Raw genomic sequence first — 24,925 nt, forward strand, 5'->3', positions numbered from 1 at the left:
CATGAGCCATCATGCCTGGCCCGCAAACTATTTTTAATGACAATCTCATTATTTTCTCAGGGCTAAGAATTCCTGATATATTTGAAGGGAGAATTGCCAGGATTTACTGACAGACTGAATTTGGGATGTGAGACAAAGAGGACTCACGGATGACACTATAGTTTTCGGCCTGAGCAATTAGAAGTTTGATGAAGCTGACATTTTCTGAGATGGGAAGAATTTGTAAAGGGCAGCTTTGGTGGAGAATATGAGGAATTCCATTTTGAGGAGAAGTTAGGTATTAAACATCACTAGAGTAGGCAGTGGACCTGAGATCCAAGGGGAGGTCCAGCTGGAGATATAAATGTGGGTGTCTCCAGCATCAAGATGATATTTAAAGCCATGAGTTGGATGAGGTCTTCAAGGACATGAGTATAAATAGACAGCAGAAGAGGTTCAACAACTGAGTCATGGAGGCCCCCTAATGGCTAGATCCAGGAGTTTAGGAGGAAGCAGTAAAGGTGACGGAAAAGGAATGTCATTGAGGAGGAAGGAAATCCAGAAGCGTAGGTTGTTTGGGAAGCCAAGTGAAGAAAGTGTTTATAGGAGAGAATGATGCTTATCATTCAACTAAGAGGAGAATAAAAAACATGCTTTTAAAACAAAGGGTAGTTATATCAAGGGCACTATGAGTAGAGCAGATTCAAAAGGTTATCATAAATGGAAATTTCTCCTAGGAAGATACATAAGTGGCCAATGAGATCAAGAAAAATGCTCACCATCTTTAGCCATCAGAGAAATATACATCAAAACCACAACAATGTACCGCTTCACACCCATAAGGATGGCTGAAATCAGAAGAAAAATAACGTGTTGGTGAGAATGTGGAGAAAATTGGAACCCTCATACACTGCTAGTGAAATGTAAAATGGTGTAGCACTTTGGAAAACAGTTTGGCAGCTCCTCAGAAAGTTAAACATAGAGTTACCATATGATCCAGCAATTCAACTCCTAGAAATATATCCAAAAGAAATGAAAACATATGTCCACATAAAAACTTGTACATGAATGTTCATAGCAACATTATTCATAATAGCCAAAAACTGGGAAAAAACAAATGTCCAGTGTTCAGCAAAAAAATTAAAAGACGGGCCGGGCGCGGTGGCTCAAGCCTGTAATCCCAGCACTTTGGGAGGCCGAGGCGGGTGGATCACGAGGTCAAGAGATCGAGACCATCCTGGTCAACATGGTGAAACCCCGTCTCTACTAAAAATACAAAAAGTTAGCTGGCCATGGTGGCGCATGCCTGTAATCCCAGCTACTCAGGAGGCTGAGGCAGGAGAATTGCTTGAACTCAGGAGGCGGAGGTTGCGGTGAGCCGAGATTGCGCCATTGCACTCCAGCCTGGGCAACAACAGCGAAACTCCGTCTCAAAAAAAAAATAAAATAAAAAACAAAAGACATAAAAAGAAACAAGAACGTATAGCTCATACATGATGAGGGAAAAGTAATCAGTAGAAACTGTCCCAGAGGAATTCCAGATGTTAGACTTAGTACACAAAGACTTTAAGTCAGCAGTCTTAAATATGGTCCAAGAACTAAAGGAGATGATTTCTAAAGAACTAAAAAAAAAAAAAAAAAAAAAAAAAAAAAGCTTTAGGGCAATGTCTCACTAAATAGAGGTTATTAATGAAGAGATAAAAATTACAAAAACAAAAAAAGTATCAACAAATCCACTCAAAAGTGTTTTCTTTGGAGAAAAAGGAAAGAGACTTTATTCTAGCAAACGGTTTGCAAACCAGAGATACACAGGCTTTGATATACAATGAAGGTGTGTTCAGAGAGAACAAAGAAAGTGTTAGTCTTTTATAAAGTTCTTGCCCAGGCTACCACTCTGGTCTACGTATGCAAATGATGTATACAAACTTGCTTAGTTCTGATTGGTTGCTACTTGCTGGGTTCTGATTGGTTGCTGCAGGTTACAGCCTTTGGTTGGTTTAGGCAGCTACCTAAGTCTCCAAGTAAGACAAGTCTAGGGGTTTTCCAGGAACGCAGAGTATGTGTTGTCAACTGAAGAATCACAAGTTTCAAAAATTTGAAGAGGAGAGCTTTACTTCTTATAAAGGGTTGCAGCCAGGTGTGGTGGCTTACACCTGTAATCCCAGCACTTTGGGAGGCCCACGCAGGTGGATCACCTGAGGTCAAGCGTTCAAGACCAGCCTGGCCAACATGGTGAAACCTCATCTCTACTAAAAATACAACAATAACAAAAAAAATTAGCTGGGCATGGTGGTGCACACCTGTAGTCCCAGTTACTAGGGAGGCTGAGGCAGGAGAATCGCTTGAACTCAGGAGGCAGAGGTTTCAGTGAGCCAAGATCATGCCACTGCACTCCAGCCTGGGTGACAGAGGGAGACTCCATCTTCTTTTATATTATTATATAGTAATTTAATAAATATATTAAATTAATGTATTTATATTTTGGCCATCTGCAGGCTGGGCAGTGTAGCCTCCAGCAGAAACTGAAAGCAGGCACTTTGAGGGAGAGAAGAATGAGACTGGAATTTTTGCCAAATGGTTTGTCTAAGTGTACATATTTAATAGATTATAGGAGGAGTTATGAATATTCATGATGGGGTGAATGTGTGCATGCATCGTAAGCAAACATACGTGCTATTACACACATCCCATGTTCACTTTAGGGTGAAGACTTAACATTTAAATGCATTAAAATTAGGCTGCATAGATAAAAGGTGAAACAGAGGACACAAAGGCATCTTGTGCACAGACTCTGTGAACTGACCAGAATCAGTCCATCATCAGTGGTATCTAGTAGGAAGGAATACTGTTGAGCTGTTGTGTTGAAACTGCAAAAAGGGAGGGGAGCCCAGCAGTGTCAGGTGGTTAGTTGATATCAGTGGTGTAGCAAGTCTTTCAAAAGGAGTGGTTCCTGTTTTACCCTTAGGAAAGAAAGTCTAATGGCAGTTAGTGAGGGTGGGAGTTTAACAAGGTGTGTCTGACCTCTCTTCTTGTCATGGCTGGGAATTCAGTTATTAAGTCTTCTGAGGTCCCCATGGCCCAGAGGGAGTCTGTTCAGTTGGCTGGGGGTCTTAGGATTTTTTAATTCTCAGTATGTGAACTCTAGTCAGCCAATGGCCACTTGGCTGTATTTTGAATTTAGGCCCAGTTAGCCACTCAGCATCCATCTTGACAGATTAGCCTTTTGAGGGTTCACAAAAGAAATTTTTGGAGCTGAAAAGTACAATAACTGAAATGTGACTACCCTGGAAATCAGATTCTACCCACATTCAGTGTGTATTATCGTTATTGCTTGTGCTCATGCTTGTGTTCCAGGCATGAGCCACCACGCCTGGCCTGGACAAGGATTTTCTTAATTGCCTGACACCAATTAATCTACCAATCTTTGCCAAGGGGCTCTGAGTGTTTCAGGGTACATCATCAGCACTCAGGCAGGCCATGTACAACTCTTTCTGGGCCTTTATTTCCTGATTGTGCAGGGCCTCAGAGTTGGCTGCAGGTGAGAGCTTAGGGCCTTCTCATGTTTTCCTGAGCATGTATGCAGCCTGAGCATAAGCATGTGGCCTTCTAGAGTCCCAGGAATATGTCAGACCTTTCCACAGCTCCTGTAGACATTTCATTGCTCAGCTTTTCCTTGTAAGCCCCCATAGGCGATAGGCAATAGGCCATCTTTCAGTCAGTATGAATAAAAGCCTCTCAAGTGAGTCTTCCACTGTTTTTGGTTCCTTTTATAAAGGTGTGAATTTTTGGAGATAATTTTTCTGCCTTTTTTTTAATGTCACTCAGCATTCCCTCTTTTATCTTCTGGGGAATCATTTATGTAAGAAAGGATGGTCCTTTCTTTGAATCTTTGGCAAGATTGTCATAAAAACATCTAAATCTCAGTATTTTTTCATGAAAGATTTTTTATTGCTGCTTTATTTTCTTTCACAGTGCTTGTTTTCTATTTTTTTCTAAGTATTTGAAATTCTTCTCTAGGTTCAAATTATTGGCAAAAAATTGTTCATAGTATTTCTTACTGTCTTTTAAATCTATAAAGTATATGTGATTATGTTCCCATTTTATATCCTTGATATTGTCTATTTGTGTATAATGTACTTTTTCCCATAATTTCTGCCAGATGATTGTCTATTTATCATTTTTTAAAAACTTTTGCTTATTGATTATCTCTGTTCTATTTTACTCTCTCATCTATTTCTGCTCATAATTATCTACTCTTTTCTACTTGCCTTGACTTTATGTTGTTGTTCTTTCTGTAACTTCTTAAGTTGGATGCTTGGCTCAATAATTTTCTACACTTCTTTGTGTGTGTGTGTTTTATAACAAGGTTCTACTCTGTGGCCCAGCCTGGAGTGCAGTGTAGTGATCATAACTCATTGCAACCTCAAACTCCTGGGCTAAAGCCATCCTCCTGCCTCAATCCTCCTAATAGGTATGGCTACAGGCATGCGCTGCCACACCCAGCTAATTTTTATTTTCATTTTTGTAGAGATGAGGGCTCACTACATTGCTCAGGCTGGTCTTGAACTTTGGCCTCAATTGATGCTCCCAACTCCACCTCCCAAAATGATGGGATTACAGGCATGAGCCATTGGGTCTGACCTCATTTCTTCTTTTTAGTGGTATAAATTTCCCATAAATACAATAGCACTGCATCTCATAAACATTGACATTTAAATTTTATTAATATTCAGTTCTAAAGATTTTCCAATTTTAATTATGACTTCTACTTTGACTCATGATTTACTAAAGAGTGTGAATTTTAATTTCCAAAGTTAATTTTATAAGTCTCATTTATCATTTTATTACTGGTATTAAATTAATTGCATTGCAATTAGAAAACATGGTCTGCATAAACTGATTCTTTAAAATTTGCTAAGTCATGCTTCATAACTAGGCACTTAATGTTTGTAAATTCTCTATGTATGTTTGAGAAGAATACAGGTTTTAAAATTGTTGGGTGCAGAGTTTTATGTATGCCCATTAGATTAAGATTGTTAATTATTGCGTTCCATTTTTAAAAATGTTTAAATTTTCTATATGTTGGTCTTCTATTGTTAGTTGAGCTGGGAAAGAGCTGAGCTGCCAAGTATCAGAGTAACCAATTAAAGCAGCAAACCAAAAATGAAAGTTTAGTACATTTCTGCAATGGTACAAGCAAGAGGCAAAACTGAAGAAAACACCAACTCCTCCATTCTATCTTCCCCACAGAACTGCACACCAGTAGAGGGTCAGGTGGGACAATACAACTGTAGGGATTATCTCACATTTGAGGGTGCTCCCCAACAAAAGACTCCAGTAGATTTATGGACCCTGGGGTCAAGGTGAAGGCAAGGGAGAAGGGCTAGAAGTAGAAATGTATGGAGTCAAAGTTGGTACAAGTAAGTGTCTTTAAGGTTTTCCCTTCTCTCCCCATAAGGAGGCCTTAGCCAAGGTGCCTAAAGAAGACCTCTGCCCAAGGCCTCAGATAAGGAGACCTAGAAAAAAAGGTTCCAGGGCTCCAAATGCAAACATGTTAAAAAGCATGACTGGCCAGGGGGCCTAAGACCTTGACAGCAATTCCCTTCAGAGGCTGTAATGCCCTGGCTCTGCCCTAAGCCTGGTGTGGGGCAGGTAGCTTTCTCCTGTGGTCCTATCAGTTTTCGCTTCATATATTTGAGGGTACTTTATTAGAAGTATACAATTGTATAATTGTTATATCTTCTTGGTGAATTAGAAATGTAACCATAATGATGCCCTCTATCTCTAATAATGCTTTTTGCTTAACAATGTATTATGCTGATATTAATATAACTATACTAGGTTTCTTTGGTTGATCTTTTTCTTGGAAAGTTTTCCCTCCTTTACTTTCAATCTTGCCATATTGTTATGGTTGAGGCGTGTCTCTTAAAAATAGCACATATCACCAGCTTGGGCAAGATAGCAAGACCCTATCTCTACAAAAATTAATTAGCCGAGTGTGGTGGTGCATGGTATAGTCCCACCTATTCAGCAGGCTGAGGCAGAATGTTCACTTGAGCCCAGGAGGTTGAGGCTGCAGTGAGCCATGATCACACAGTGGCACTCAAGCCTCAGTGACAGAGCAAGACTCTGTCTACAAAAATAATGGTGCATATCTAGATTTTAAAAATATAATTTGATTTTAAAATCTAAGTTTAGTCCATTTATATTTAGTATACTTTATTTGGTCTTTTTGCCCAAATAATATATCTTACCTTTCTGTTTCATTTATCTTGGATTTTCTGTGCTGCTTGTCTCTTATCTTGTCTTTTGTGGTGTTTGCTTTTTTTCCCCTTATTCTATTTATCTCTCATTGTTTGAATGTATATACTTTTACTTTTCTTGATTAATCCTTGAAATGTTACCGTGACTATTTTACTGAAGTCTGAAGGTAAATGATTTCTTAACCTTTGCCAGAACAATAAAAGAGACCTTTGAATATTTTATTCTCATTACACTTCCTTCCAATATACTATGCAGAACAGTATCCTAGCACTATCCTTTTATTAATCCAATGAGTTAGATATTATTATTATACATAAATAATATTTATTTGCATTTACATGTGTGCTTCCACTGACTATTGGTTTTCGTTTGTTTGTTCTAGAGATAGGGTCTCACTATGTTACCCAGGCTCGATTGCAGTGGCTATTCACAGGCATGATCTGGCACACTGCAGCCTCAAACTCCTGGCCTCGAGTAATCCTCCCAGCTCAGCCTCCTAAGTAGCTGGGACTACAGGCACACGCCATCATGCTCCACCTGAATTCATTTTAATCCTTTATTTTTTTTCTCAGACCATCTACTGGATAATTTTCTTCTCTAGTAACATCCTTTAGACTTTTCTTTTGTTTGGGTCTCTTGGTAGAAAATGCATTTCCCAGTTATATATAAATTTTGACTCTGGTTTTGAAAGACAGTTTACTGGATAGTTCTCTTAACATTTTGGAAATACTAGTCTATCATCTTCTGGCCTCTCGGTTGCTGTGGAGGAGACCGATGTCATTTTCATTTATGTTTTCTTTATCAATGATTTTTAAATCTTCTCTTTGTTCTTGGTATTCCGCAGTTTCACTGCTTATGTTTAACCATTAATTTCTTTTTATTTTTCACTTTTGAGATACAATATGGTTTTTGAACTTGTCCTTTTTGAGATACAATGTGGATTTCTTTTAATTTTTCCTTCTTGAAAAACAATGTACTTGCCATTCTCCTTGAGTGATTGGATTACCCTTTCCATATAAGTGTGAGGCTCAGTTCTGGCCAGCTAGACATTGGCAGTTTTCAAGCAGTAGGGGCAGCTGGTGAAAATTTGGTAGCTAATAAAAAGAAACAAGCTGAGCCAGGAGTAGTGGCTGACACCTGTAATCCCAACACTTTGGAAGGCCGATGCAGTCAAATTACACGAGGCCAGAAGTTCGAGACCAGCCTGGCCAACACGGTGAAACCCTGTTTCTACTGATAATACAAAAATTAGCTGGGCATGATAGTGCACATCTGTAATCCCAGCTACTCGGGAGGCTGAGGCACAAGAAGTGCTTGAACCCAGGAGGTGGATGTTGCAGTGAGCTGAAATCACACCACTGTACTCTAGCCTGAACAACAGAGCAAGACTCTGTCTCAGGAAAAAAAAAAAGAAAGAAAAAGAAAAGAAACAAGCTGGATATCTGCTTTCATTTTGTGTTTTCTACACAAATGGTCACGTACTAGAAGGAATATATGGAGAAATTAACCTGTAAATTTCTTATGGTGGTAGATTTATGGATGAGTAGTATTTTTTTGAGACGGAGTCCCACTCTGTCACCCAGGTTGGAGTGCAGTGGTGTGATCTTAGTTCACTGCAACCTCTGTCTCCTGGGCTCAAGCAAGTCTCCCATCCTGGCCTCCCAAATAGCTGGGACTACAGGCGTGCATGTACAGCTAATTTTTATATTTTTTAGTAGAGACGGGGTTTTGCCATGTTGGCCAGGCTGGTCTTGAACTCCTGACCTCAGGTGATCTGCTCACCTCAGCCTCCCAAAGTGCTGGGATTACAGGTGTGAGCCACCAGGCCAAGCCTTTTTTTTTGAGATGGGGTCTCACTTTGTTGCCCATGCTGGTCTTGAACTCCGGGGCTCACGAAATCCTCCCACCTCAGCCACCCAAGTAGCTGGAATTAGAGGCATGAGCCACTGTACCCAGCCAAAGCCCTCTTATTTCCAGTTTTACAACTCCACAGGAATAGTAACTGAGGGCCAATAGAGTGAGATCTATATTTCACTTGTACTGAGTGCGCCTTTCATTATCTACCACTAGTTTTGTCATCTCTCCTATGTCCTCAGCCCTTTCTCTGTACCTTAGGAACACAAGACATTCTTTCATTGTGGACAGTGCAAACTGCTAACTATCCGGAACACAAATTGGTTGGGAAGAGCTTGATTTATATATATATATACACATATATAGTGGTGCTTTCTTATTTCTTAGATGCACATTTTTTTATGTTTAAATGCTTTTGAAAAGAGAAACATATTAAATGCACTGGGTCTTCCTGCCTGTCTCTTGATTCCCCCACAAAAGCAGCTTTCAAATGGATGATTTATCTTAAAAAAATTGAAGACATTTTAAAAAATCTAGAAAACATGGTCTATGTCTTATGTCTGTCATTTGCCATTCCCACTCCCAACCCAGGTAAGCCTAGCATAGTGGGTAACAAGTAGTAGGTGCTCAAAATATATTTGTTAATGACTACATGAGTATATGTAGTAAGGTGAAATTTAATGAGAACATGCACCGCCTTCTCTCATGTTTATCTTTTTCTTCTTCCACATATTCTTGTGACTACCCAGTTATGAACTGCTTATAGGAAACAGGAGGGGGCTGGGTGTGGTGGCTCATGCCTGTAATCCTAGCACTTTGGGAGACCGAGATGGATGGATCACCTGAGGTCAGGAGTTAAAGACCAGCCTGGCCATCATGGTGAAACCCCATCTTAAAGAAAAAAAAAAAAAAGGAAACAGGAGGAAAATTGACTTCACCATGGGAACTAAGTGCAGTAATTTTTTCGCATTATGTATCATTTTTATTGTGCTATTTTTAACTTTAAAATGTCTGGATGTCAGAACCTTGCTTATGGGGAAACATTATTGACAAAGGAATTGCCAAGCAAGTTTTAAAATGTAGAGGAAGTACTTGTTAATAATTAATGTCAAGCTAATTATAAATTCAAACTAGATTCTTGAACCTCAAGGTGAGCCACGCTTATGAGGGAGTTGAGTGACCTGCTGTGGCCCTGGACATTACAGAAATCATTCAGTTCTTTCGTCTCTGCAGGGGAGATTAACCTGTATTTCTAGTGGTAGTGACTAAGGCTGTAGGGCTGGGCCTTAGATGGAAGGCAAATAAGAGAACTGAAGTGCACAGACTTTGGAATCCAATGAAGCTGGGTTCAGACTCTGACTTGAACACTTAGCTGTGTGACTTAGCAAGTTAAATGAGGCCTCAGTTTTCCTTTCTGCAAAACTAAGATAGAAATACAGATATCAGCCGGGCGCGGTGGCTCAAGCCTGTAATCCCAGCACTTTGGGAGGCCGAGGCGGGTGGATCACGAGGTCAAGAGATCGAGACCATCCTGGTCAAAATGGTGAAACCCCGTCTCTACTAAAAATACAAAAAATTAGCTGGGCATGGTGGCACGTGCCTGTAATCCCAGCTACTCAGGAGGCTGAGGCAGGAGAATTGCCTGAACCCAGGAGGCGGAGGTTGTGGTGAGCCGAGATCGCGCCATTGCACTCCAGCCTGGGTAACAAGAGCGAAACTCCGCCTCAAAAAAAAAAAAAAAAAAAAGAAATACAGATATCAGAGGTTGGTATGAGAATTCAGTGGGCATAACTTGTTCAATGCCCTTTGTGTAACCCAAAAAAGCAAATACTCTTTCCTTGAGTCACTTAAGATGTCAGACAGAAATACTTACTGATGCCAGAAAATATTTGGGGAGCACTAAGCTTGAATATCCTACCTATATAAATACACTCTATCGTTCACCCCTTCAACTTACCAAGATTCTTATCATTAGAGCAGAGTTATTCTGTCTTTAGGATTTGTGAATGACTCCTATGATTTTTGCCATATCCACATTATTAAAGAATATTATTTACTTAAGATTTTTATTTATTTGTTTTGAGATGGAGTCTCGCTCTATCACCCAGGTTGGAGTGCTGGGCTGCAATCTCGGCTCACTGCAACCTCCGCCTCCCAGGTTCAAGAGATTCTCCTGCCTCAGCCTCCCAAGTAGCTGGGATTACAGGTGCCCACCATGATGTTCAGTTAATTTGCATTTTTAGTAGAGATGGGGTTTCACCATGTTGGCCAGGCTGGTCTTGAACTCCTGACCTCAAATGATCTGCCCACCTCAGCCTCCCAAAGTGGTGAGAGGTGTGAGCCACCACACCTGGCCTACTTAGGATATTTTAGACTTAGCCAAAGACTTAACATGTGTGAAATCACAAACGTGATGTTCTGATTATATACATATGCATATAAATATGCAACTTTTATAATACGTATTAAAATGAAAAAATATTATTACCCATTTGTGATTCACCTAGAATCATGTCATGTACCACACTGGTATGCATGCAGCATATCAATACAGGAGTCCAAAACCGCTCCAGATATTTTAAGCAGATGGGGATTTAATATAGGGCATTGGGTATTGACGAAACCACTGGAAATGCTGGAGGATGAAACTTGGGGCTGGCCCTTCAGGAGTGACTCCCCTAACACTGTAGAACTGACCTCTGGGATCACCACTGGCCCTGTTGAATTCAGGAGCATGCTGCTGCAGCTGCAATCCAGGGATCCAGAATCTGCCACTGCTATTGTCACTCCCACAACGGTTCCCCAAATCTATAAAGTTTGTGAATGGGCACTATACATGGAGTCCACCCTCTGATGGTACATGATTCCCTCTCAACATCCAGGAGGCTGAGGGAAAGACACTGGAATGAATGCTGCTTTAGGGAAACCCTGTAATTCCATGACCATGCTTGCCCCCAGAAAACAGCCAAAAAGGCAAAAAGATGGTCTCTATTTCATGTCACCCTTTCCAATCTCATACAATGACACACAAGTGATGGAAATGAATTTATATCCGGAAGCTTTCCTGGAAGGGAGTCTGGAAAATACAGTTTTTAACTCTCTAGCCTCTGAAATATAAGAAGGCACACTGGAAAGGCAATTGAGTGAAATACTCTGAGGCATTCACTACAGACCACAGGGAATATACCTTGTTTCAAGGCACAGGAGCTTGCAAGTAAAAGCTGGAGAGCAGGGTTTCGATACTCCCCTAATCTTGCTCTTCTTCTTCTCTACTTTCCCATGCTTCTTTGCCTGGCCAGTTATCACTATGTAGGGGCTTCGTTTGCCAAACTATACAGGTGATAGCTCTTTTGCTTCCCTCATTAATTTTATTTATTATTATTTTTTAAGACAGAGTCTCTCTCTGTTGCCCAGGCTGAAGTACAGTGGTACAGTCTTGGCTCACTGCAACCTCCACCTCCCAGGTTCAAGGAATTCTTTTGCCTCACCCTCCCAAGTAGCTGGGATTATAGGCAAGTGCCACCATTCCTGACTAATTTCTGTACTTTTTTTTTTTTTTTTAGTAGAGAAAGGGCTTCACCATGTTGGCTAGTCTGGTCTCAAACTCCCGACCTCAGGTGATCCGCCGGCCTAGGCCTCCCAAAATGCTGGGAGTACAAATGTGAGCCACTGGGCCTGGCCTTGTTTCCTTCTTTTTAACACCATTTGTTAATTTTCTCATTGTGTTCAAGGCCAAAGTAAGAAGGAATCAACCAGAAGTTCTTTTTTAAAAAAAGTTTTTAGAGACAGTGTCCTGTCCTGTCACCCAAGCTGGAGTACAGTGGTGCCATCACAACTCACTGTGACCTCAATGGGCTCAAGTGATCCTCCCACCTCAGCCTCCCCAATCGTGCCTGTAGCTGTGATTACAGGTGCACGTACACAACCAGATAATTTTAATTATTTCTGGTAGAGACAAAGGTCCTGCTATGTTGTCCAGGCTGGTCTTGAACTCCTGGTCTCAAGTGGTCCTCCTGCCTCGGCTTCCCAAAGCAGTGGGATTACAGGCATGAGTCACTACACCCAGCCATCTTTTTGTTTTTTGACATTGCACATGGTCAGCTTTGGTAAGATTCTCTGTCCCTATCTCAGTTGCTAGTGATTAGAGAAAACTCTATCATTTTCAATGCACTAGCTCAGGAGGAGGGACAGTGGACATTTTGAATAGCAATCTCATTTAAAATCTTATAGAACAGTGAACTAAACAAAGAACTCAGTCTTGAGAGGTTAGATCTCACCAGTTTTGACAGACTAGAGGCTTTGGTTCTTTAACTATGGGAACGCTTGCCCCTGCTTTCTTCTCTGGCTCTACTCTGGAATACGGAGATTGGTCCAGTCAACTGGACACATGGGATTGTCTTGCTAACCAGGAATATTGTAATTCAAACTCTTTGTTAAGTGTCATAAACTGCCACTTGTTTGGGTGACAAAGAATTAGGACTGATATTTCCATTTCAGGGAAAAATCTGAAGCCTGACATTTTGTGCTGAGTGACAAAAATGGGGGCAAAGTCAACCTAAATGGTCTAAGAAAAAGAACAACTGTTAGAGAAGATAATTAATCACTCAATACCAGGCCAAAGACAGGAGTGCCGGAGATGTGATATACCAGCCAAGAAAACTAGCTCTGCAGTCAGTCTTCTGGGGTTTGAATCCTGGTGACCTTAAGTACGGTACTTCATCTTGCTAAGCCTCAGTTTTCTCATCTGTAAAATGGAGAGCATAACATTACAATCCTCCTAGGGTTGTTATTGGAATTACCAGTGCCTGGCATATAGAATGTGTACAATAAATGTTACTGGACTTCCAGCTATGGCAGAGTAAGGAAACTGACAAATCATCTCTCCCTAAAATAATTATAAAACTGGACAAAATTGTCAAAAAGTATCATTTTAGGGTTCCGGAAACCAACTAAAAGCAAAGACAAATTGAAAAGCACATATCCACCCAAAAAATGCTGGGCTTTGGGCAAGAATGAAGGTGTCTGTGGCATTCTTTTATGTTTGTTGCTAGGGATCCCTCTCACCCCCAGTTTGGTCAGCACAGTAGTTTTACCAGGGTGGATCTGGCTTTGAAAGCCAGCAGCAGACAAAGTAATGACTTGATTTGGAGTGAAGGGCAGGAAATCTTTGCTCACTGGTGAATAAGAAAAGCCTTCAGCTCTCCTAGCCTGAGGCTGCAGTCCCAGGTGAGGAAGCTCCATTGAAGACTCAGATACTAAGCTCTCATCCTTGGATGTCTGGGTGCCTATACACATGCAGTAGAAATCCGAGAGAGCCTAAGAGAAAGCAAAAATGGGGGCAGACTTGAAAACTTCCCAAACTTGGAATGCACTCCCAAAACCAAACACAAATCCTCAGCAAAGCTGGCATGGGAACCTTACAGGCTCAAGGTGTTTGAGCATAATCTCTCAACAGTCACTGGCTGATCGCTCAGTTACAAGACATACGGTCATTCTTAGGGAGACAGGCAAATAAGAAAAAAAAATTTTTTTTTTTTTGAGACGGAGTTTAGCTCTTGTTACCCAGGCTGGAGTGCAATGGCGCGATCTCGGCTCACTGCAACCTCTGCCTCCTGGGTTCAGGCAATTCTCCTGCCTCAGCCTCCTGAGTAGCTGGGATTACAGGCACGCGCCACCATGCCCAGCTAATTTTTTGTATTTTTAGTAGAGACGGGGTTTCACCATGTTGACCAGGATGGTCTCAATCTCTTGACCTCGTGATCCACCTGCCTCGGCCTCCCAAAGTGCTGGGATTACAGGTGTGAGCCACTGCACCCGGCCAAATAAAAAAATTTTTAAAACCCAAACTGAGAAGAGACAGCAGCTGCTACATGCTGAAGTGATCCTTTATGTAGAAAATCCTCAAGAACCAACAACAAAATGACTAGAACTAAAATAAGAAGAGTTTAGCTAGGTTGCAGATATATAAAAATCAATTGTATTTCTACATACTGGCTATGAGCAATCTGATATTGAAATTAAGAAAACATTTTATTCACAATGACATCAAAAAGAATAAAATACCTAAAAATAAATTTAACAAAAGAAGTATAAGGCTTGGATACTGAAAACTACAAAATATTACTGAAAGAATTTTTTAAAGATCTAAATAAATGGAGGACACTCCATGTTCACAACCAGGGAGACTCAGTATTGTTAAGATGGCAATTCTACCCAAAGTAATATATAGATTCCCATCCTGGCCAACATGGTGAAACCCCGTCTCTACTGAAAGTACAAAAAATTAGCCGGGCGTGGTGGTGCGTGCCTGTAATCCCAGCTACTCGGGAGGCTGAGGCAGGAGAGTTGCTTGAAACCGGAAAATGGAAGTTGCAGTGAGCTGGGATTGAGCCACTGCACTCCAGCCTGGCGATAGAGCGAGACTCTGTCTCAAAAAAAAATTCAACTGAATCTCTATTAAAACCCCAAAAGGCTTTTTTTGCGGGGGAGTTGAAATTAACAAACCTATCTGCTGATCCTAAAATGTATATAAAAATGCAAAGGACCTAGAATAGTCAAAACAACTTTAAAAAGAAAAACAAAGTTGAAGAACTTGCATTACCTGATTTCACAACTTACTATAAAATCATATTAATCAAGACAGGTAGTAATCAAGACAGACAAATTGCTCTGTGGAACAGAGTTAAGAGTCCAAAAATAAATCATTACATTTATAGTCAAAAGATATTTGACAAAGATGCCAAGGCAAATGAGTGGACAACGTGTAGCCTTTTTAGCAAACAATGCTAGACAATTAGATATACATATACAAAAAAAAAAAAAGTAAAGCCTTACCTTACTCTACTCCATACACAAAAATTAACTCAAAATGTATCACAGACCTAGATGTAAGAGCTAAAACAGTAAAACTTCTTGAAGAAAAACGTAGAAGAAAATCTTTGTAACCTAGGATTAGGCAAAGATTTTAGATTACCCATAAAGGAAAAACTGATAAATTGGACTTCATCAAAATTAAAAACTTTTGTTCTTCCAAAAACACTAAGTTCAGCTGGGGGTGGTGGCATGCACCAATAATCAATAGTCATGCACCAATATTTTGCCCAAGGTGGCTTTGAACTCTTAAGCTCAAGCGATCCTACTACCTCTGCCTCCTCAGGCCAGCCTGGGCAAAATAGTGAGATCCTGTCTCTAAAAATTAAAACAAAACCCTACTAAAAAACACTGTGTAGAAATGTAAAGTCACAGAACAGGAGACAGTATCTGTAAATTAAATATCTGCTAAGGATCTAGTATTCAGAATATATAAAGAACCATTATAGTACATTAATAAGATGAAAAACTTATTTAAAATGGGCAAAAAATTTGAATAGACATTTCACCAAGGAGGATACTTGCATGGCTAACAAACACCATGAAAATATGCTCAACATCATTCGTCATCGGGGAAATGCAAATTAAAAGGTCAGTGATGCCACCACATACCCACTGTAAAGGCTCTAGTCAAAAAGACTGACAACAGCACATGTGGCAAATGTGGAGAAACTGCAACTCTCATACATTGCAAGTGAGAATGTCAAATAGTACAATTGCTTTGGAAAACAGTTTGAAAATGTCTTAAAAGGTTAAATATAGAGTTACCATTCAACCCAACATTTCCACTTCTAGGTATCTACCTAAAAGAAATGAAAACATTTGTCCACATATAGACGTACACAAACCTTCATAGTAGTGTTATTCATAGTAGCTAAAAACTAGAAGCAACTCAAATACCCATCAACCACTGAATGGACAACAAAATGTGATACATCTGTACAATGGAGTACCATCCAACAATAAAGAGAAATTGACCTCTGATACATGCTAGAATCAGGAAGATTCCATGAAGGAATCTCCAAAGTGTGCTAAGTAAAAGAAGCCAGACATGGGCCGGGCGCGGTGGCTCAAGCCTGTAATCCCAGCACTTTGGGAGGCCGAGGCGGGTGGATCACGAGGTCAAGAGATCGAGACCATCCTGGTCAACATGGTGAAACCCTGTCTCTACTAATACAAAAAAAATTAGCTGGGCACAGTGGTGCGTGCCTGTAATCCCAGCTACTCAGGAGGCTGAGGCAGAGAATTGCCTGAACCCAGGAGGTGGAGATTGCGGTGAGCCGAGATCGTGCCATTGCGCTCCAGCCTGGGTAACAAGAGCGAAACTCCGTCTCAAAAAAAAAAAAAAAAAAAAGAAGCCAGACATGAAAGACTAAGTATTGCATGATTCCATGTATGTGAATGTCCGTCCAGGACAGGCAAATCTATAAAGACAAGAAAACATCAGTAGTTGGCTGGGCTGGGAGAGGAAATTGACTGCAAAGGACAAAAGGGAGCTTTTGTGGGTAATGGAAATGTTTTAGAACTGGATTGCAGTGATGGTTGTACAAGTGCGTAACTCTACTAGAAAGCGTTGAATTGTACACTGACAATGAGTGAATTTTATGGTATGTCAAATGTACTTCAATAAGCTGTTAAAAAGTGTTGCAATTACCTGAGAAGATAATACATTTGAATAGAAATCCATCAAATGTTTGATACAGCAGAAAATTTGTCTATTACTTCTCAGCCTTAAACTACATCCTTATGCACGGTCAGATTCAGCTACATAAAGTGTCTATTAGTCATCAGAATCATTAGAAGGTAGTTTTTAAAGGGTCCATCCCAAATTTTCATTATTGTTGTTAGAAAAATAATGTTTATGATAAAAAATTCTATTGCTGGTGAATCAGAAATGGCATCTCTTTTTTAGAAAGAGCAACGTATTCAGGCCGGGCACGGTGGCTCACACCTGTAATCCCAGCACTTTGGCAGGTTGAGGCAGGTGGATAACTTGAGGTCAGGAGTTAGAGACCAGTCTGGCCAACATGGTGAAATCCCACCTCTACTCAAAATACAGAAATTAGTTGGGCATGGTGGCGAGCACCTATAATCCCAGCTACTCAGGAGGCTGAGGCAGGAGAATCACTTGAACCCGGGAGGTGGAGGTTGCAGTGAGCCGGGATCGTGCCATAACACTCCAGCCTGGGCATCAGAGTGAGGCTCTGTCTCCAAAAAAAAAAAAAAAAAGAAAGAAAGAAAGAAAGAAAACAAGAAAAAGAAATATCAACATATCCATCCAAGGATTTTGTTTCTCCACCTACATACATACCCAGTGGAATCTAAAATGCTTCTGATTATAAACAAGGAAACCGGGACACAAAGGTCATATCATTCTTTAGAGGCAGAGTCAGGAAAACTGAAATCAAGGTCCTCTAAATAATCATCTATAATGTTCACCATCACACCAAACTGCATCTTTACTTCTTTTTCTTTTGAAGACACACAGAACCGTATTCTCCTCAGTACTTTGTGGATATCTCAACATCAGTGAAAAGAAATTACTTGGCCGGGTGTGGTGGGTCACTCCTGCAATCCCAGTGCTTTGGGAGGCCAAGGCGGGTGAATCACCTGAGGTCAGGAGTTCAAGACCAGCCTGACCAATATGGTGAAACCTCATCTCTACTAAAAATAGAAAAATTAGCCAGGTGTAGTGGCATGTGCATATAGTTCCAGCTACTTGGGAGGCTGAGACGGGAGAATTGCTTGAACCAGGGAGATGTAGGTTGCAGTGAGTGGAGATCGTGCCATTGTACTCCAGCCTGGGCGACAGAGCAAGACTCTGTCCCAAAAAAAAAAAAAAAAATTACTCACTGAGGAAAATCATAGAATATTAAAGCAAAAAAGGATTTTGGAGTATTTATCCACCCAAAAAATGCTGGACTCTAGGCAAGAACAGAGATGTCTGTAGCATTCTTCTATGTTCTTTTTTAGCCCTCACCCCTACCCTTGCTTGATCAGCACAGTAATTTTAAGTTCATTCTCTCTCTCTCTCTCTTTCTCTGACAGAGTCTCGCTCTGTTGCCCAGGCTGGAGTACAGTGGCGGGATCTCAGCTCACCACAGCCTCTGCTTCTCAGGTTCAAGCAATTCTCCTGTCTCAGCCTCCCAAATAGCTGGGATTACAGGCACCTGACACCATGCTTGGTTAATTTTTATATTTTGAGTAGAGATGGGATATCATCATGTTGGCCAGGCTGGTATCAAACTCCTGACCTCAGGTGATCCGTCCGCCTTAGCCTCCCAAAGTGCTGGGACTACAGTCGTGAGCCACCGCTCCCAGCATGCTTTCTTATATAAACTAATATTTTCCTCTGATTTCTATCTGTTTGTCCTGTATTCTTAAGCAATCATATAGATTTCAAGCTTCCTGCCTTTCCCCCTCCAGCAGCAATTCTTTCCACCACATCATTAACAGATATTCATCAAGTCTTTGAAAAGTTCCAGGCATGATGTGGCAGACACTGGTAGCTGCCTGTCAAGCAGCTACCCTATTTCTTGGTGGCAAAGCCCACCTTACTCCTTGGAGTCTAAAAATGCTACATATTTACTTTCTCAGTCTCTCTTTTGACTAGTGTATGAACATGTGATTAAATTCAGGCCAATGGTACCTAAAAGGAATTCTTCAGGAGGGTGGTGCTTCTGCAAAAACTTTAGACTTGAGAAAGAGCAAGCGTGAAAGAATATCATTTTCCTTCTTGCCTTTGGACCTTGTGTGAGGATTTGATTCTCGGAACTTCTGTAGGCACCTTACAACCATTATGGATGACACTTTCAACAAGAACATAAAGACAGTGGACTGGGAAGATGGAAAAACACTAAATTCTTGATAAGATCATTGAGCCATGTGTGAGATTTGTCAGAATCAAAATGGAGTCACTTGTGTAAAAACAAAAAACAAAAAAACTTCGCCAGGTGTGGTGGTGCACACCTGCAGTCCCAGCTACTCAGGGCGCTGACGCGGGAGGATAGCTTGAGCCCAGAGTTCAAGGCTGTCGTACACTATGATCCTGCCACTGCACTCCAGCCTAGGCAGCACAGCAAGACTCTGTCTCAAAACAAAAACAACGGGTGCTATGGCTCATGCCTGTAGTCCTAGCACTTTGGGAGGCCGAGGTGGGTGGATCACCTGAGGTCAGGAGTTTGAGACCACCCTGATCAACATGGTGAAACCCTGTCTCTACTAAAAATACAAAATTAGCTGGGCGTGGTGGCACATGCCTATAATTCCAGCTACTTGGGAGGCTGAGGCAGGAGAATCGCTTGAACCCGGGAGGCGGAGGTTGCAGTGAGCCAAGATTGCACCATTGCAGTCAAGCCTGGGCAACACAAACAAAACCCTGTTTCAGAAAAACAAAAACAAAAAACGAGAAACAAACCACAGAAATCCTCTGACAAACAGAGCTGGGAAAAGCCAGGAAGAGAATGATTCTCGTGCATAAATGCCTGATAATAAAAACTATCACAAAAGACTGCAAAAACCACAACTTTGTACAAAGGCCATCAGAATCTTACATAAAAAATACTGCTGCAAGGACATGTGCCCAGAAACTGCCTGCCCAACCTCAGACTGGTGTCACCCTTGTTATTGATCCTTGTAGCCAAGGTTAATTATCTCAAAACAATTGTAATACTCCTCACTTGTCCTTAAAAACCTTTGTCTTCTCGTACCTTCCTGAATAAACACAGTTTACTATGGCATATGTATCTCATTGCAACGCCCTATTCCTGAATAAATATCACTTTCTTTTAGAGAGCCTTTCTCTGCTATTTATGTTGACACATGGAAACAACCCCAGAACCACCAACCTCCAGTCATTTAGTGAAGAGAGGCAATTAACGTCCCTGTGCTTTCAGTCAGTTTTTAGTTGGTATTCTGCCCTTTGTAGACATAGTATAATACAGCAGTCCCCAGCCTTTTTGGCCCCATGGTCCAGTTTCATGGAAGACAATTCTTCCATGGACTTCAGGGTGGGAATGGTTTCAGGATGAAAGTGTTCCACCTCAGACCATCGGGCATTAGATTCTGTTAAGAAGTGCACAACCCAGATCCCTCACATGTGCAGTTCATAACAGGGGTTATGCTCCTGTGAGAATCTAATAGTGCTGCTGATCTGACAGGAGGCAGAGCTAGGCAGTAATGCTTGCTCATCCACCACTCATCTCTCTCTTTTTTTTTTTTTGAGATGGAGTCTCACTCTGTCACCAGGCTGGAGTGCAATGGCATGATCTCAGCTCACCGCAACCTCCTCCTGGGTTCAAGAGATTCTCCTGCCTCAGCCTCCTAAGTAGCTGGGACTACAGGCGTGCACCACCACGCCCGGCTAATTTTTGTATTTTAGTAGAGACAAGGGTTTCACCATGTTGGCCAGGATGGTCTCGATCTCCTGACCTGGTGATCCGCCTGCCTCAGCCTCCCAAAATGCTGGGATGACAGGCGAGAGCCACCGTGCCTGGCCCACTCACCTTTTGCTGTCCATCCAGTTCCTAACGGGTCACAGAACTGTACCAGTCCTCAGCCGGAGGCTTGGGGACCTCTGGTATAATATAGTACAGTGGTCAAGAGTACAGATTGTCTGTGGTCAAATTTCAGTTCTCATGATTTAAATAGCCTTAGGCAAAGAACTTAACCTTTCTGATCGTCATTTCTAAATAAGAATAATAATAGTTAACTACCTGATAGGTTGTTATGTTGATTAAAAGAATGAATACATATAAAACACATAGAAGTAGTGCCTGGAGGGCCGGGCGTGGTGGCTCACGCCTGTAATCCTAGCACTTTGGGAGGCCGAGGTAGATGGATCACCTGAGGTCAGGAGTTCAAGACCAGCCTGGCTGTCATGGTGAAACCCCATCTTTAAAAAAAAAAAAAAAAAAAAAAATTAGAAGTAGTGCCTGGAACCCATAAGCAACCAATAAGTGTTAGCTATGATTATGCTGTCAAAAGCATGCTCACCATTACATGTGAAGAATTTACATAAATTTTGAGTCACTCCAATTATTAAGCACTTTCTTATATAAACGAATATTTTCCTATGACTTCTACCTGTCTGTTCTGTATCCTTAAATAATCATAAAGATTACTCTCTCCCTCTTAGTATTTTTTCTTTTTTTGAGACAGAGTCTTGCTCTGTTGCCCAGGCTGGAGTGCATTGGCACAATCTCAGCTCACTACAACCTCTGCCTCCTGGGTTCAAGACATTCTCCTGCTTCAGCCTCCTGAGTAGCTGGGATTATAGATGCGCCACCATGTTTGGTTAATTTTTGTATTTTTAGTAGAGACGAGGTTTCACCATGTTGGTCAGGCTGGTCTCAAACTCCTGACCTTGTGATCCATCTGCCTCAGCCTCTCAAAGTGCTGGGATTACAGGCATGAGCCACTATGCCCGGTCTACCTTTGTATTTTTGAGTATTGGTATCATGTAACTCCCCTCCCCATCCCCCAAACACACACACAAACCCTTTCTCTTCTCCACGTCATATACTGTCTTCTCAATTTCTTCAACCACCTTTATTCATTATTTTGGCGCTCCCTCTCTGTAAACTGTCTAATATGTCAAAGTGTGATGGTTAGAATTTTCAGTTGAAAAGTATTTATTGAGTGTTCATTATATGCCAGGCTGAGTATCACAATCTGGTTATAGTCTGGTGAATTCCATGAGCGGATTAGATTTTGAATATTATATTAATCTAGCCAAAGGTTAGCAAATACCTGGTTATCCTTACTACTTCCCTTTCCCATACTCATGGCAGATATCACTAATCAATCACAGCATTTTCACCCCTGCTGGACTCAGGAACTTACTATGATTAAAATGAAATTGAATCTCTCACTCCTGGTATAAATGAAGGTTGCACTAGCTTTGTAGTCAAATTATGACACCTGAAATATTTGAATCTTTTTCTCATGTACTGCTCACAAAGCCAGGTCTAAATCATTAATGTATCTTTAAATGATTTTTTAAAAAATGTTTTACCTTCTGATCTCTGTGTATTTCTTTTTAAATGGTTATAATCAAACTATTGTAACTTCGTTTTCACTTGATATTTTTTCACATTATTTCATACTTTTGAAATCATGTCAAGAAAAAAGTTAATATAAACATTAACTATATTATGATAACTGACAGCTGTACTATAATATAGTTTTATACATATTCCTGTTATATTTTTAATAGCTTTATTGTGATACATGAACCCATTTGAAATTATTTAGTATATTTAAAGGGTTGTGTAATCATCACCTAATTCCCTATTAAATTTCATTATTTTATTTTAAATTTATTTTTTAATCCCAAAATTCTGCCATTTATTATTAATTAATTGATTAATTTTAAGAGATGGAGTCTCACTCTATTGCCCAGGCTGGAATGCAGTCATGCCATCACTGCTCGCTGTAGCCTCAAACTCCTGGGCTCAAGCAATCCTCCCACTTCGGCCCCCCAAGTAGCTGGGACTACAGGTACATACCACCACACCTGGCTAACAATTCTGCCATTTAGATTGCTTATTCTTACTTGTATGTGTGAACTCTCTTTCTCTCTGCTTTAATAAAATGGCACCAGACAAGGTTAAAACCATTGTCAGGTGGCTACAGGTTGAGGTAACTCCATCTAGTATCACTTTTTTTTAAAGGTAGAATCAATTAAATAGGCTATAAAACCACCTCAACTGTGGTATCAACCAATGCCAACCCTGGCAGCGTAAGAAATACAATGACAGTGTTCTACCTGTCCATCCAGTTAGTAACCCCCAAAGAAAAGAAGATAAGTTCTGGCTGGCATAACTTGTTCTAAATGTATCTATCTTACGGCTTATAAAAGTAAAAAATTATGAGTCCTAACATCTGGCTGACAACTGATATAAACTCTTCTGGCCTGCAGTTTGGTAGTATATTCCCAATCACCTCCTACTTTTTTTTTTTTTTTTTTTTAAAGATCAGGCTCAGGTTTGTTCATATCCAGTCTCTGGCATCTCTTTGTAAGTAGAGGGTTGTTTTATTCACTGCTCTGATGCTTCCTGGCACATAGTAAGCCATAGATAGGTAGATAGGTAGATAGATATGTTAAGTGAATGAATTAGAATGAATTAGTGCCTTCAACAAATATTTCTGATAATGATTTCATGACTGCTTTTATTAGTTATTTTGGCAATCACTTATAACTGCCAACTTCTGCTTGCCCATCAGCCCTTAGCTTAAATGTCACTTCCTTCAGGACGCCTTCTTGATCCCCTCCATCAGGAGGTTAGGTGCTCCTAATCTTTGCTCCCTTTTATACAACTCTTATGATTGATAAAAACTGCATGGGGGAAATTTCCATGTTTATCTTGTTCACCTTAGTATCCCTGATTCCAAACTTTCCAAGCTCAGCACCCAGCACATAGTAGGTTCTTAATCAACATTTGTTGAGTGAATCAATAAATGAAGTAAGTTGGAAATGTAATTTGTCTTTGTCTAAAGGCAAGAACTCGTTCAATATAACCTAGTCACCTGTCTTGACCTTCACCTCTTTTTTTCTTTAACAACCTTATTGAGGGAAAATTCACATACCATTAGGTTCACCCATTAAGCTCTTCTTACTAATGTTTTTCTCTCTCACATTTTGTGTGTGAAGGGTATTTGCTAATGGCAAAATAGAAAGAAAATAGAAGTAGAATGCTTTGGAATCTTAGATAAAGAATGCTCCCTTAAAGCCCAGTTTAGCAGGGTTTACTTCTCAATTTTACTTTTCGATTATGATCTTAAGCAAATTAACTTCTCTAAGCTTGGGATTCTGATCTGTAGAACTGCACTAATATGGATTTCTTCATGGGCTCCTATAAGGATTAAGTGAGACAGTACATGCAAAGGATCCCCAGAAACAACTCAAAAAATGTTGATTCCCTCCCTTTCCTCTATCATCTGTTAACCTCAACTTCCTGAGTGGAAGGTCTGTTCTTTTACCATCATCATTTCGTTCGGAGCCTTTTTTTTTTTTTTTTTTTAAATACTCAACCTTTTCGGAGGTTTCAGTGAGCCGAGATTGTGCCACTGCACTCCAGCTTGGGCGACGAGTGAGACTTCGTCTCAAAAAAACAAAACAAAACAAAACAGAACAAAAACTCAACCTTCTTGCTTCCTTCGCTACCCAAGTATTTCTGCAAGCTCATTTTATTCTGCAACTTAGCTTTCCTGGCACAATTCTTACACATTTTGGTCCCTTTTAGAATTCCTTCTTCAGCTTATGCTTTCTCTCTCCATCTTTTGAATGTGTTGGTGGGAAAACCCCACCTGAGATCACTAGAGAACAGTGGTTTCTTTGGTTGCCATTCCCTTTCTTCTTCATTGGGAGTATTCTGCGGTGAACTCAAAAATTTTATTTTTCAAAGCTTCCCTTTCTTTTAAAAATTCTTTTCCTTTTACAATCTCTCGCTCAAAAGCATACCCGTCTTTTCCCTGGATCTGTTTTCTAAAGTCTCCAACCGCCTGCCTTCTCTATGTCTTGTGTTACCCTCACATCCCCCAGCTTTCTACTTCTTTCCCAGGACCAACCATTTCTTCCCCGGGAGTCACATTACATCAGCATTCCTACTGCAATAGCTGTTATCTACCAGATTCTGTTTTATTCTAGGCAGTCACTTAAAAAAGAACCTCGGTATCGGTTCGACTTAATATGAAAGAGAGATTGTCTAAGGTTAAACGCAAAACTGCTGTTTTTTGGGGGGAGGTTATACATTTACATTCATATTCATATTAAATATATACCTGTTGAATTTGTGCTTTTTCTTAAATGCTTCAGAAACCAGAGCTTTAGAGTTATTGGGATGGTAGAAAGGATGGGTTTCCAGAAACTTCGCCCCAAATTAAAGACTCCATCAAAAAGACTGCTCCATACACTCAAGTAACACCCACCAACAAATCCCGTCTCCATAACCACCAT

General features: G+C 40.6%; 1 long non-coding RNA gene across 1 annotated transcript in view; it reads right to left on the reverse strand.

Moving 5' to 3' along the window:
* Nucleotides 1-24,920, reverse strand: part of LOC105732704 (uncharacterized) — a 44,683-nt gene extending 19,763 nt beyond the window's left edge. The window contains exon 1 of the long non-coding RNA XR_001111040.3: nucleotides 24,751-24,920. This is a non-coding gene — a long non-coding RNA (uncharacterized LOC105732704). The remainder of the gene's footprint in view (nucleotides 1-24,750) is intronic.
* Nucleotides 24,921-24,925: the final 5 nt, after the last annotated feature.

This window comes from Aotus nancymaae, unplaced genomic scaffold (assembly GCF_030222135.1).
Source record: "Aotus nancymaae isolate 86718 unplaced genomic scaffold, 86718_ANA_hifiasm-v0.15.2.pri h1tg000006l, whole genome shotgun sequence".
Lineage (NCBI taxonomy): Eukaryota > Metazoa > Chordata > Mammalia > Primates > Aotidae > Aotus > Aotus nancymaae.